This window comes from Mobula birostris, chromosome 2 (genome assembly GCF_030028105.1).
Source record: "Mobula birostris isolate sMobBir1 chromosome 2, sMobBir1.hap1, whole genome shotgun sequence".
NCBI classification, from domain to species: Eukaryota; Metazoa; Chordata; class Chondrichthyes; order Myliobatiformes; family Myliobatidae; genus Mobula; species Mobula birostris.
The window spans coordinates 148,140,547-148,153,690 of record NC_092371.1 but is presented as its reverse complement, the minus strand read 5'-3'; positions in this window follow the sequence as shown (position 1 = coordinate 148,153,690).

Below are 13,144 nucleotides of genomic sequence, written 5' to 3'. Positions count from 1 at the left end.
CCATGATGAAATGGTGCAGCAGACTCAATGGGCCAAATGTCCTAATTCTGCTCCTATCTTTTATGGTCTTAGGCTGCTGTTTGTTGATTGCAGATCAGCATTCAACACCATCATTACTAATCAACAAATTCCAAAACCTGGGCCTCTGTACCTCCCCTTGCATCTGGATCCTTGACTTCCTCATCGGGAGACCAATCACTATGGATCAGAGATTAACATCTCCTCCTTGCTGACAATCTACTTTGGTGCACCTCAATGATGCATAGTCCACTGCTCTATTCTCTATACAACTATGGCTGTGTGGCTAGGCACAGCTCAAATGCATAAATGTTTTCTGATCCCACCTGTTGGTTTGCAATTCTTTATATTAGCCCTTTACAGATTTACAAAACATTATTTGTTTCTGGTTTTACTTAATAGATTAATTTATTTATTGGAGTTACATGTGAGATTAGTTAACTATAAGGAACAGAAACAGAAAGCCAGCTTAGTGTAAAATAATATGCTTCAGTAAAATGAAATATGCACTGCTGGAGGAACTCAGCAGGAGAGGCAGCCTGTTTTTGAGGGATACGGACAGTTGATGCCTGAAAAAATTCACTGGTTGAAGAAGAGAAATGCAACATGTTAAATCTCACATCATTGTCCCATTACCAGTTCTAAATTTCTTTGCCTTAGACTATTATCTCATTTCATTCTTTGAATTTGGGCATTAATGATTAAAATAGTTCAGTCGATCTACAAAAAAATCAAATCCAACTATGGCTTTCCAAAGTCTAGCTCATTTTTAAGAAGTTAAAAGTGTGTTTGCGTCGGGGCAAATGTGCAGCAGAATAAAACACTCTAGAATAAAAAAAAGGAAAGGGTTGTCATGAAGTCAGAATAAGAATCAGAATCAGGTTTAATATCACTGACATTTTCCAGTCAAGATGATGCCTGTGTACAATGCTCCTTCAGTTGACATTTTCTGGATAATTCATGAAACCATATATTTTATTTCTTTTATGCCTTTTACATTTGTTTTTTGTCTTGGATGTGATTCTGAAACTGTTAGAGACTGTGATTTGCTGTTTGGAGATTGGCTGTTCCACCACTCTGCAGTCTCCGAGAGGATTCCGGGAGGCAGAGGCAGCATGCGTGAACTACATAGCAAGCAGGCTGTGGGATATTTAACTCCATGTTGCTGATTAAAGCGACAAATGAGATTGAAACATTGAAGTGAGTGCAGAAGGTGAGCCCCGGCTGCCTGCCTTTGATCACTGAGGATATTTCTACTACACTACTGGAGAGGGGAATGCCTGCTACCATGCCCGGAGAATGTTGCCCAAGTTAACTGCATTTTGGATGTGGACTTGGACAATAGACTTTTTTTTATCAGTCTTATAGCTTTTTTTGTATTCTGTGTTTTTTGCCCAATCTTTCTGATTTTTTTGTGCAGGGGGCATGGATTTGGGGGTTGATGTGCCTGTTCTGTTTTTGCTCGCATTTTTGTGTGGGAGGGGGGATTTGAGGGTTGTTGATTGTGCTCCTTTTTCTTTTCTTTCTTGGTTCTGTGGCTTCCTGGAGAAGAAGAATTTCAGAGTTGTATACTTTGATAATACATGAAACTTTGAACCTTTGAACATATGTTGTGAAATTAGTTGTTTTGCAGCAGTAGTATATGTTCTGTTTTGTGACTGCAAAACATAAGAACTAATTGAAAGGAAATACGGAGCCAGGAATAATGTTTTTACTTTAAGCAGGTTGTGCACGTTTAACAAAGTGACATGATGAGGTATGCATTTAGATACAGGTATGCTAACATATAACTCGCAATGCATTATGTAAACAACAAAGAATGATTAATCAAATAATATATTTAAAATACTTCTCAAACATCACTGAATTAAATACACAACAGTACAGTGCAATATATAACAAGTTATAAATTACAATAAGAAATAGATACATAATATAAAAAATAAATAAAATATGTATTGCAAAAATAGAGAGGTTCATGGGTTGGTTCATTGTCTGTTCAGAAATCTGATGGTGGAGGGGAAGAAGCTATTCCTTAAACATTGAGTATCTGTCTTCAGGCTCCTGGACATCCTTCCTGATGAGAAGAGAGCATGCCGTGGGTGATGACGGCCCTTCATTGTTGGTGCCACCTTTTGAAGATGCCCTCAATGGTGGTGAGGCTAGTTCCCCGTAAAGCTGGCTGTGTTTGCAACATTCTGCAGCTTTTTTACGATCTTGTACAGTGGCCCCTCCTCCATCACAGATGGTGATACATTAGAGATACGACAATAAGTTACTTCAGAAATAATAATATAATTAGGCGGAAATTACATGAGGGTTTATGTGATGGATATCATATTGGAAATATCTAACAGGATTTTATTCCAAGGTGTAATCAGTAGGTGAAGCCTTGTGATATTGTACATTTGAATTTTTCCACACAGAATATTACTATATATTCTCAGTTAGGGAGCAATAGACTTATGGACAGTTCTTAGGAACAGAAGCTTAATGTAACCCAGCATCTATCTGCAGTTAACAAGCAAATCAACCAATCTGAATGGCATGTTCAATGTTAAATTTTACTCCTTGGACTTTGAGTGCAAAAATAAGGAAGTCAGGAAGTCACGAAGACAGAGCAGTACAGGACAGAAACAGGCCATTTGGCCCATTTGTCCATAAACTTTTACTCTGCTTGGTCCCATTGACCTGTACCTGGACCATTGCTCTCCATACCCCTGCCATTAATGTACTTACCCAAGCTTCTCTTAAGTCTTTTCACACTAGGGTATAGGTGAGATCTTATCTGATGTAAATATGTACAACTTGGTACATTTGCCCAGGAAAATATATACATGTCCAACAGGTGTTGCTGTGTGATACATTTGGTTGATTCATGGAATGGAAGGCTCATTTTTTGGAAGAATTTAAGTAAGATATGATTATACTCAAGATAGATTAATTTAAAATAATGAGAGATGGCAATGAGATATATACCTAGAGATATTCTCTATACATGATCTGTTAAACAGTTGCTATAGACGCACTGATACCAAACAGAAAGTTTCCAAGAAAAGAAATGACAGGTTGGAACATCCTTGCTTTAAGAAATTGCACCATGGTTTATCACTTTAATATATATTTCATATTTTACAGACATTACAGTTCACAAGAGGGACAACAGCAACATGAACCAAAAGCTAACCATAGGAGATGCCTCGGTTCTATTAAAGTGATCTCTCAATGGGATCAATCATGAAATAGAGGGGCGGAAGAGAAAGCAATGTATGAGGTGGGTAATAATGATCGATCTCTCATTGGAGACCCCCTACACTGAGCATGCAGTGAGCTTAATAGATCTGCACTTTTAACTGCATTGTGTCAAGTTTACTTCTTCATAGCCAGCTGATTGGCTCATTATCATTTTTAACTATAAATTCCCATGTGATATGAAACTATGTGAGCGACAATGTGAATTAAATTGATAGAAATTAAAACTGATGCTGAATAAACAAATACCTTCTCTTATGTTCCAAAATACACAAAAATCCCACTAAAGATTGTAGTTGTGATCAGTAACTCTTCTGTTAATGCCTATAATAATACTTAATATGCATAACGGCCCGAGCACCAACAAAAAGTTATAGAATTTTATATTAGCAAAATGGTAGTTTTTGTTGGCGATCCATTAAGACCTTTTGGGGAAAGTAGTAATACCAGAATGTGACTAAGGTTTTTAAAGTTTAGTTATTATAATGACCTAGTTTGCTCCCTTTTAATCACTAGAATACTGATTAGCTTCCATCTCTATAGTTGACCTGCTGTGGAGTTCAGACTCCATCTTCAACATAAACAAGCTGCCACTGTAGTGCCTGTTTGACGTTTACATCACACTGTTGGACCCAGAATCCAAGAGACTTATCACACCAAACAGAATTACCAATTCTCGTCAACATAAATTAGATTTATGAAAAAGCTTTCTTCATGTTGCTAAGGAACTTACTTTATCTTTTCAAATTGCCTCATATCATTCAAGTGTGGTGATAATGTAAGAGCTTTGGAATTCTGCAATATCAGTTCTTAAAAGCACACATTTCCCAAGCGTAGCATCAGAGTTGGCAGTCTAGTTGCCAAATATGATTATTGTATGGTATGTGTCAGAAGTTTTAATAATGTAGTTGAGGAAAAAAAGACCAATTGTTCTTATAAGGTGAGATTCATATACATTTTTGTTTCATTTTTCCAATAAAGGTGTAAAATAACCCAACAGCTAAGCTGAAAAATAAAACCACAGAGAATAAGGACTTCTTAAGCCAAACAACTTCTGATTGAAGCAAAGAAATCCAAGCCAGCAGAGGGAATTCTTTCACTTGTTATCCCACTTTCATCCCACACATCTGAGGAAGTAAAATGAAAATTTCCTGGCATCCTGGGGTAATAAAATAATCCTAATTTTCTTGTGAAACCACATTAATGCTAAATCTTACAAATGCCCTTTGAGAGTCTGACTGCTGTCTTTCCCAGATGAGAATAGAATTCAAATCAATTGATGCATGTATATAGAAAAAAAATAACAAAATAAGATATTAAGCTGAGGAGGCCTGAAAAGGACAGTTAAATCTTAACTGTGGTAACATTTACTCTGCAGCACTGCAGACAGCTGCAAGGATGTCCAGTCAGATCTTTGTTGCTACTTTCCCAGGACTTTGCAAGTATTTGAAATACAAAGAATGGTGACTTGTTTCCTTTGTTTTTCTGCGTGCTCGGTATATTTCTGCCAGTGAGTCAGTAAGAGATAATGGAGGCACAGGGAGGGACGGTAATGGAGAGTTGGGTCATGTCCTAGTTAGTGATAGAAGGAGTGAAATTGCTCAATACCACAGCACAAAAAGGCTTGACATTTTATACAATGCTTTCAATTCACATGTTTGAAAAGTGGTCTAAATTAAGTAAGAGTGAGACTCTAGGTTTTGTGATTTGGGAGAGATAATATCCATAATAACTATGAAGAAATGAGCAACAAAGTGTAGAAAAAGTATAAAGGAAGCAAGTTTGCCATTCAGATTTGATATCATGCTCACATCAGGATTAAATTATTCTGTTTAGTATTCTTATGGAAATTAGACAATGTAGAATTCCAGTGATGTGGTTGCTGCTCACAATTAACTTACAGGACCAGGGGATGTCATAAAGGGGAGATCTGAGCCCAGGAAGAGAGTCAGAGATTTAGCAGAGAACAAAGAAGATGGTTCTCAGAAAGCCGGGAATGGAATCTTGGATGTGGAAGGGGAAAGAGAGGAATATAGAACAGTATAACACAGGAGAAGGCCCTTCAGCTCACAATGCTATGCCAAACCAATTAAATTAGTAATCAAATGGCTAACTAAACTAATCTCTTCTGCCTACATAATGTCCATATCCTTCTATTTTCCTCACATTCATGTGCCTATCTAAACATCTCTTAAAAGTTTCTAATGTTTCTGCCTCTACTGCCACCCCAGGCAGTGCCTTCCAGGCTCCCATTCTCTGTGTGAAGACTTGCCACTCGCATCTCCTTTGAAATTAACTCCTCGCACCTTAAGTCATATCATCTGCTATTAGACATTTCAACCCTTGGAAAAAGATATTGTTTATCTACACTATCTATTCTTCTCATAATGTTATAAACCTCTATCAAATCTCCCTGTAGCTTCCACTGCTGCAGGATCTTACCTGTAACAGTGTACTCTTTCCTTGCACTGTTAAGGATCTTGCCTGTAACAGTGTACTCTCTCTTTGCAGTTGACCTACCAAGGTGCAACCCTTCACATTTATTCAGGTTAAACTTCATCTGCTATTTCTCCATCCATATCTGCAACTGTTCTACATCCCGTGTATCCCTTGCCAATATTCTACGCTATCCACAACACTACCAATCTTCATACCATCTGCAAACTTACTAACCCTTCCACCTACATTTTCATCCCAGTCATTTATATACATAACAAACAGGAGAGGTTCCAGTACAGATCCCTGTGGAAAAACGCTAATTACAGACCTCCAACTAGAATAAGTCATTTCGACCACTGTCTTCTATTGGCAAGCCAGTTCTGAATCTGAATAGCCAATTCACTATGGATCCCATGCATTTTAATGTTCTAGATGAGCCTCCCACGAGGGACTTGTCAAACGCCTCACTAAAATCCAGGTAAACAACATCCACAGCTCTACCTTCATCAGTCACCCTTGTTACCTCATCAAAAAAGCCTATCAAGTTAATAAGACCCACACAAAACCATGCTGGCTCCTTAATTTTCCAAATGCTCTTAAGTCCTATCCTTACAAATTCTCTCCAGTAACTTCCCTACCACTGATGAGAGACTCACAGTCCTATAGTTTCCAGGATTATCTCTGGTCCCCTTCTTGAATAATAGAACAACATTAGGTACTCTCCAGTCCTCCAAAGACCTTGCTTGTAACTAGAGAGGGCACCAATTTATTGATCAAAACCCCAGTAATTGCCTCTCCCAATAACCTGGGGTATATCCCATCAGGAATCTTAAAGATGGGATGATTTTTTAGACAACACAAGAGTTGTGAGATCTGGTGCTTTGCCGTCTCCGAAGCAGGTATGTGGCCTAGAGGACAAGAAGCCTGGATATGGAGTGCAAGCCCATGATCGACTCCATTTCTCACCGATCTAACCAATTAAAGTGTCGAGGAAGACCGAGAGTGGAATGTGAGTGGGTGTTCAGCTCCATCTACCGGCCTCTCACCCGCTGCTGCCACAGAGGAAGGCATCTGCGTGTGATGGTCTCACTTGCTGCTCCCGGAAGAAGGTCCCTGCATTCAGATGGTTTCTCTCTCCCCCGATGCTGTTGGAAGATGGTGCCAGAGTCCTGGGTTTTTAATGACGTGGTTGTGGATTAGACTCTGTAGTTCATGTTATGATATGTTTCTGGTTTCTGGTGGTTCCTTTCTTCGTTGCTATTTTGTGCAGTTTTGATTGTGGTGGCCTAGATAAGGAACGACACAGTGCTAGATTGAGCTACAACTGAACTGAAACGGAATATGCCTGGACTCTTTCCTTGACTTTTGTGGGTTGGTATTTTATATTCTGTGTTTTTCCTCTTTTTTTTCCATTTGCATAATTTGTTCTTTTTGTGTGCTGGGGGAGGTGCCTGGTATTTTTCTCTAAATGGATTCCATGCTTTTTTTCCTTGTTTCTTGACTGATGGTAGGAAGACGAATCTCAGGGATTTATACTGGAAACATACTTTGGTAATAAATGTACTCAAAACTTTGAACTTGGAAAATATTAAAAATCATCACAGCAAAGTTTAATCTTCTGGATTGGTGAAACCAGAAGCATTCTAGGCAACCTGTTTAACACACACAAAATGCTGGAGGAACTCAGCAGATCAGGCAGCATCCACGGAGAGGAATAAACAGTTTGTATTTCAGGCTGAGACCCTTCAGCAGGACTGGTTAAGAGGGGGTAAGGAACCAGAATAAGAAGGTGGGGGTAAGGATACAGGCTGGCAGGTAATAGGTGAAGCAAGGTGAGGAGGAAGGTAAGTGGGTGGGGGAGGGGGGAGTAAGTGATAAGCTGGGAAGTAATAGGTGGAAAAGATAAAGTGCTGATGAAGAAGGAGTCTAATTGAAGAGGAGGGAACACCATGGAAGAAAGGGAAGAAGGGACACCAAAGGGAGGTGATAGGCAGGTGAGGAGATGAGAAGGGATAAAAGAGGAGCCTGAATGGGGAATGGAAAATGAGAGAAGCTGGAAGGAGGGAGAAATTACTGGAAGTTAGGGAAATCTCAACCATTTTGCTGAGCACCTGTTCTCTGTCCACCCTGATAAGCTGGAACTCCCAGTTGCTAGCCATTTTAATCCTCTTTCCCATTCCCACACCAATTTATTTGCCTTCACTGCCAGGGTGAAGTCAAATGAAATAAGAACAGCATCTTATTTTCCTTCTAGGTAGGCATGAACAGTGAATTCTCCAAATTCGAGTAATTTGCTTCCCCCTATCTCTTTCTCTCCCCTTCTGATTTACCCAGTTCCTCCCACTCATTGCCTTCTTTACAACTCATTCCTTTCCCAACCTCTAATCACTCGGTTTCTTTCCCCTCCTCTACCTACTCCATATATCCCTCATCCAAAGATTCCTCCCACTGGGTCCTCTATTCCTCCTTCCCCACAAATGTTCCCAACTGGTCACCACCCACTTCCCCCGCTTAATGATTCAACTTTCCATCTCTCTTTCTTATCAGATTCCATAATCTGCAGCCTTTTGTAACCTCCGTCTTTCACCTCCAGCCTCACTATCTCAAAAACTTACTTCCCCACCTGACTCCATCTGACAATCAATCCTTCCTCACCTGTATTCATCTATCACTTGCAAGCTGTTGCTTCACCTTTCACTCTCACCCCCTTAGAGTAGTTATCTCCCCTTTGTTCTTTCAGTCCACAGGAAGGGTCTCACACCGAAATGTCAACTGTCCATATCCTTGCACAGATGCTGTCCAACCCATTGAGTTCCTCCAGTGCTGTACCTTTTGCTCCAGATTCCAGCATCTGCAAACTCTTTTGCCTCCATGTATGAGAGACTGTTATATTCCAAAAGAGGGAACAGTTTTGAAGAAAATGAATGCATTCACAATTAATCACTCTTTTCTTCTCCTATTTTACAAGAGTACATACTTTGGACCAGGGACTCCCAACTATTTTTATCTTTGGACTAATGCCATCAAGCAAGGGGTCCAGGGTCCCCAGTTTGCGAACCCATGCTCTAGGCTCTTCAATTTTGTAAATTCAAGTACACCTCAAATTTTCAAACAAAATGCTATTGGCTTTTTATTTCTCTAATCCTCAAATAGAATAAGTATGCTCCTAGGAACAGTTCAGAATATAAGAACTCCAAAAATATCTGAAGTAGCAGATTACTGTGAATGAAAGCATAAAAGAAAAGTAAGTGAATGTGAGGTTTTATTACTGAATATTATAAATGTATAAATGTTCTTTATGTGAATGTAAAGTGCTATAAAAAGCTACAGATTTTCAAGGCTGTAGCTAGTAAAATAATGGAAGGATTTAACTGAGTATCAGCTGATTTGAACAACATGTGTGAGGTGTAATAGTGGAAAATAATCATGAAGTTTTAACATGTACAGTAGTTTCTATTTGTAAAAGTGACTTCAAATGGCAGTTGCATAGCATTAGCCACTGATAGAAGATCTTTGTTAAACACCACAATAGGACCAATCGGTTATGTGGGGTTTTGCCTGTAGGGGGTTTCAGGAATCAGAATAAGCAGTTCTCAGTCAGTCTACCCACCTGTGAGATGTACATGGTTCCTGGTACCATGTCACAACAATGTGGTTTATAAGATGCTGTGTACCCAAGGCACATCAAACTCAACATTCCTCTGCGGTAAAGAATATTAACTTCACCCATGTCAGATCTACCATTACAGCACAAAAGCACACACATCTCCAGTGGGGAATACATCCATTGATCCTAAGCCTTGAGAGCATGAAAAATTGGAGCAAATGTTAGACCCACAGCCCCTAGAGACTGTTCAGATATTAAATAAGTTTATCTAGTCTTGGCTGCAGCATAACCTTCCCATTTCCTTTAACGCTCAACACGTTATATTCCAGAAGTCTATCTGGGCCTTGAATATATTAGCTTTTATAGCTCTCAGCACAAAGAACTTCAAAAATTCATACCCTCGAGACAAAAAATTCCACTAACCTCTAACTGTATAGCCCTTATTGTAAAGTGCCTCAGCACTGTTGTCCCGCAGCTTCATTTCCTGCTCCAGTCAGATATTATTGTCTTTTTTAAATGATATGTTTTACAATCACAAGACCCTGCCGACCAAAAAGAACTTAAAGTACTCCATCAGCGAATTGCTCATTTGTGGCAAAACTGAAGAGGCTGGATTTGGTGTGGATCATGCTGCAGCCTGTGTCAGAGAGGCATTGGAGGAGTTGGTGCATGAAGGCGGTGTGAAAGTCTAAAGGCAAGTGATTGTCTTAGTCACTTTTCTTGTGACCGCAAGACCCTGTTAATATGGAATGCTGCAAGTCCGATCATTGATTTATTTGTGGACGGCAGGGGCGAACAGCAGGGAGCTATGTGGCCTCATTGACAGGGAGGACTAGGCTTCAAGTCTAAGTGTTGCCTGTTTACACTGGCCAGGAGAGAGGTGCCAGAGTCAGTTCACACCACCAGAGCCAGTGTGGTGTGGCTTCCAAGCTAGAGTTGGTGCTGCCCCCCAGTGTTCTCTCAGCAGAAGACAAGCTGTATTGTGTTTGAAGACTGCTGCAACATTCATGGGCTTAAGAGTCTTGGACTGTATTGTTTTGTGCGACTGTATTTTCTGATATTATATATGTTCTTGCTATCTTACTTAGTTACTTACTTGGGCCCTTGGTTTCCAGTGGAGCATAGGCCATCGATGACCTCCCGTCTCCACCATGCTCTGAAGTCTATGGTGTGGTTGGAGTTAATCAACACTTCTGCAATCCTTCGCATCCACTGTACAAGGGGACTGTATAGAACCTATACAGCTTCAGCAGAGCCTTGTTGGCCCATTTCCACTTCTCACAATGGGAACATAGGGTTGGACTTTGAGAGGCACTTGGCTATCTCACATGTACTCTTTGTGCCTCGTGCTGCATGTGACTGTTGGTACCGTGCTTTGCAACTTGGCTCCGGAGTAACACTGTTTTGTTTGGCTGTATTCATGGGTGTTTATGTTTGATTGAATGACAATTAAATTTGAACTTGTACTGCACATGTTTACTTCATAGTAACATTTTGACACCACCCTAAATGATACCTGCAGATATCAGTAGGCTGCCGAAGTGCCAGCCCTGTCCTCCACCTACAAGTTTAATCAGTTTGATGATACTGTATCAGGAGATTTTCAGACATCTGCTGTTAAGGACTGGGCATATGAGAATCAGAAAATTGCCATCTTGCAAATCAAGTACAAGTTCAAGTTCAAATTTATTGTCATTCAAACATACACATGTATACATCTAAACAAACTATCATTCCTCTACCGCTGCCACTGGTTACGTGGACTGGCTATCGTGACAAGTGACACTGGTTATAGTGGCAAATAACACTGGTTATGCGCACTGGTTATCGTGGCAAGTGACACTGGTTACAGTGGCAAATGACACTGGTTATGTGGACTGGTTATAGTCTCCCTCATTCAGAAATAGTTGCTTGTTCTCCTCCACCCCACGCTGTGAACTACATCTGTGGAATCCAGCACAACTACAACTACCCTCATTAGTATTAGCTCCAGTTACATATCTCAAATGTGGCAGAGTCCAAACAGATTAAGACTAGCATTCAGAAAGCACAATTTGCACTCAAATCTTTCATGCAAAGAGTTGATCAGAAGAAGCAAAACATGGCTCCTAAGGTGCCCCGCAGTCCCGCGATACACTTCACAAGACTTGCCAACACTAATAACAGAAGCCTATTGCCTATGCATAATAATGGGAGCAGGTCATAAGGAACTATTGGACTAGTCTCAGGACAATGAGGAATTCCAGTTGCATCAATGGGTTAGGAGCTCTGGGACCGCTTGAGAATTGACGTGACAGCAGAACGAAGCAGAGCATGGTTGTGAGAGGTCAGACTGACCCCACCAGGTAAGGTCACCAACTAAAACTATTTTCTAGACAATAATATTTGTTTCATGTTCAGATGTGCAGGGAGCTGGCAAAATTTAGGAGCTCCAGAATATTTTGTACTGGAAAGCAAATGCTGGCACTGCAAAACTCAATAAACTGGGTCTGCTTGACCTTGTAAATGATCCACACATGGAATTCATTCTGCCAGCTCCTTCCCATGGTATCAGTGTCCAGCAAGCATCTGCAGTGTGCATTTCTTCTATGTTTGTTTAAATGCTGCCAAAATCGGTTGGCACTGATTATAGGTGAGGTAATTTGGCTTTATAGGGCACGTCTTATGAGAATAGCCTGAGCGAGCTTTTTTTTTTGGAGCAAAGGAGATGGGTTGATAGAAGTGAGCAGCATGATAAGAGGCATAGATCGAATGGATAGCCAGAAACTTTTCTCCCAGGGCAGAAATGGCTAATACAAGGTGGCATAATTTTAAGGTGATTGGAGGAAAGTATTGGAGGGGGTGTGAGAGGTAAGTTTTTTTTAACACGGAGTGTGTGGGTGCATCGAACATCCTGCCAGGATTGGTATTAGAGGCAGATACAATGCAGATATTTAAGAAACTCTTAGGCACATGGTTGAGAGAAAATAGAGGGCATTGTAGGAGGGAAGGGTTAGATTGATATTAAGAGTAGTTTAAAAGGTCGGCACAACATGGGCCAAAAGATCCTGTACTGTGCTGCCGATAGTCCTGACAAAGGGTCTTGGCCTGAAACGTCGACTGTACCTCTTCCTAGAGATGCTGCCTGGCCTGCTGCGTTCACCAGCAACTTTGATGTGTGTTGCTTGAATTTCCAGCATCTGCAGAATTCCTCGTGTTTGCTGTACTGTGCTGTACTGTGCTGTAATGTTCTGTGTTCTATGTTCTACACCAACATGAATGAGGAGCAAACAGAATATTAGCTAAAGCAAATATTTTATCTTTCATATTAAATGGCGAATGCTCAGGTGGTCAAGGAAGAGTGGGTGGGTGGAGACACAAGAGTCGGCAGTGGCAGGAATCTGGAACGACATAAAATCTGTTGGAGGAACTCAGCAGGTCAGTGGGGTGAATAGAATTGTCAACACATGGGATCAAGACCCTGCATCAGGACTGAAAGCGGAGAGGGAATATAACCAGCATAAAGAAGAGAGGAGGAGAGGTGAGACAGATATCAATAGACAGCCAATAGCGGAATGATGCAGCCAAGGCACATGGGTGATAGGTGGATGCAAACGAGGGCAGAAAGAACGAAGTGTTGGGGGGAGGGTTAGAATAAAGACAGTTGGGGGAGGAAGGTGGAGGAATGTGGAGACAGAAGCTGGAGGATGTTGAATGAGGACACAAAGGCTACAATTGTTGGAAGCTAATTAGCAAGGAAGATAATAAAGGGGTTGAGAGGGAAAATAAATCAGTCACGGTCAGAGCAGGCGCAATGGGCTGCTGAATGGCTTAAATTGTGTTATTTGT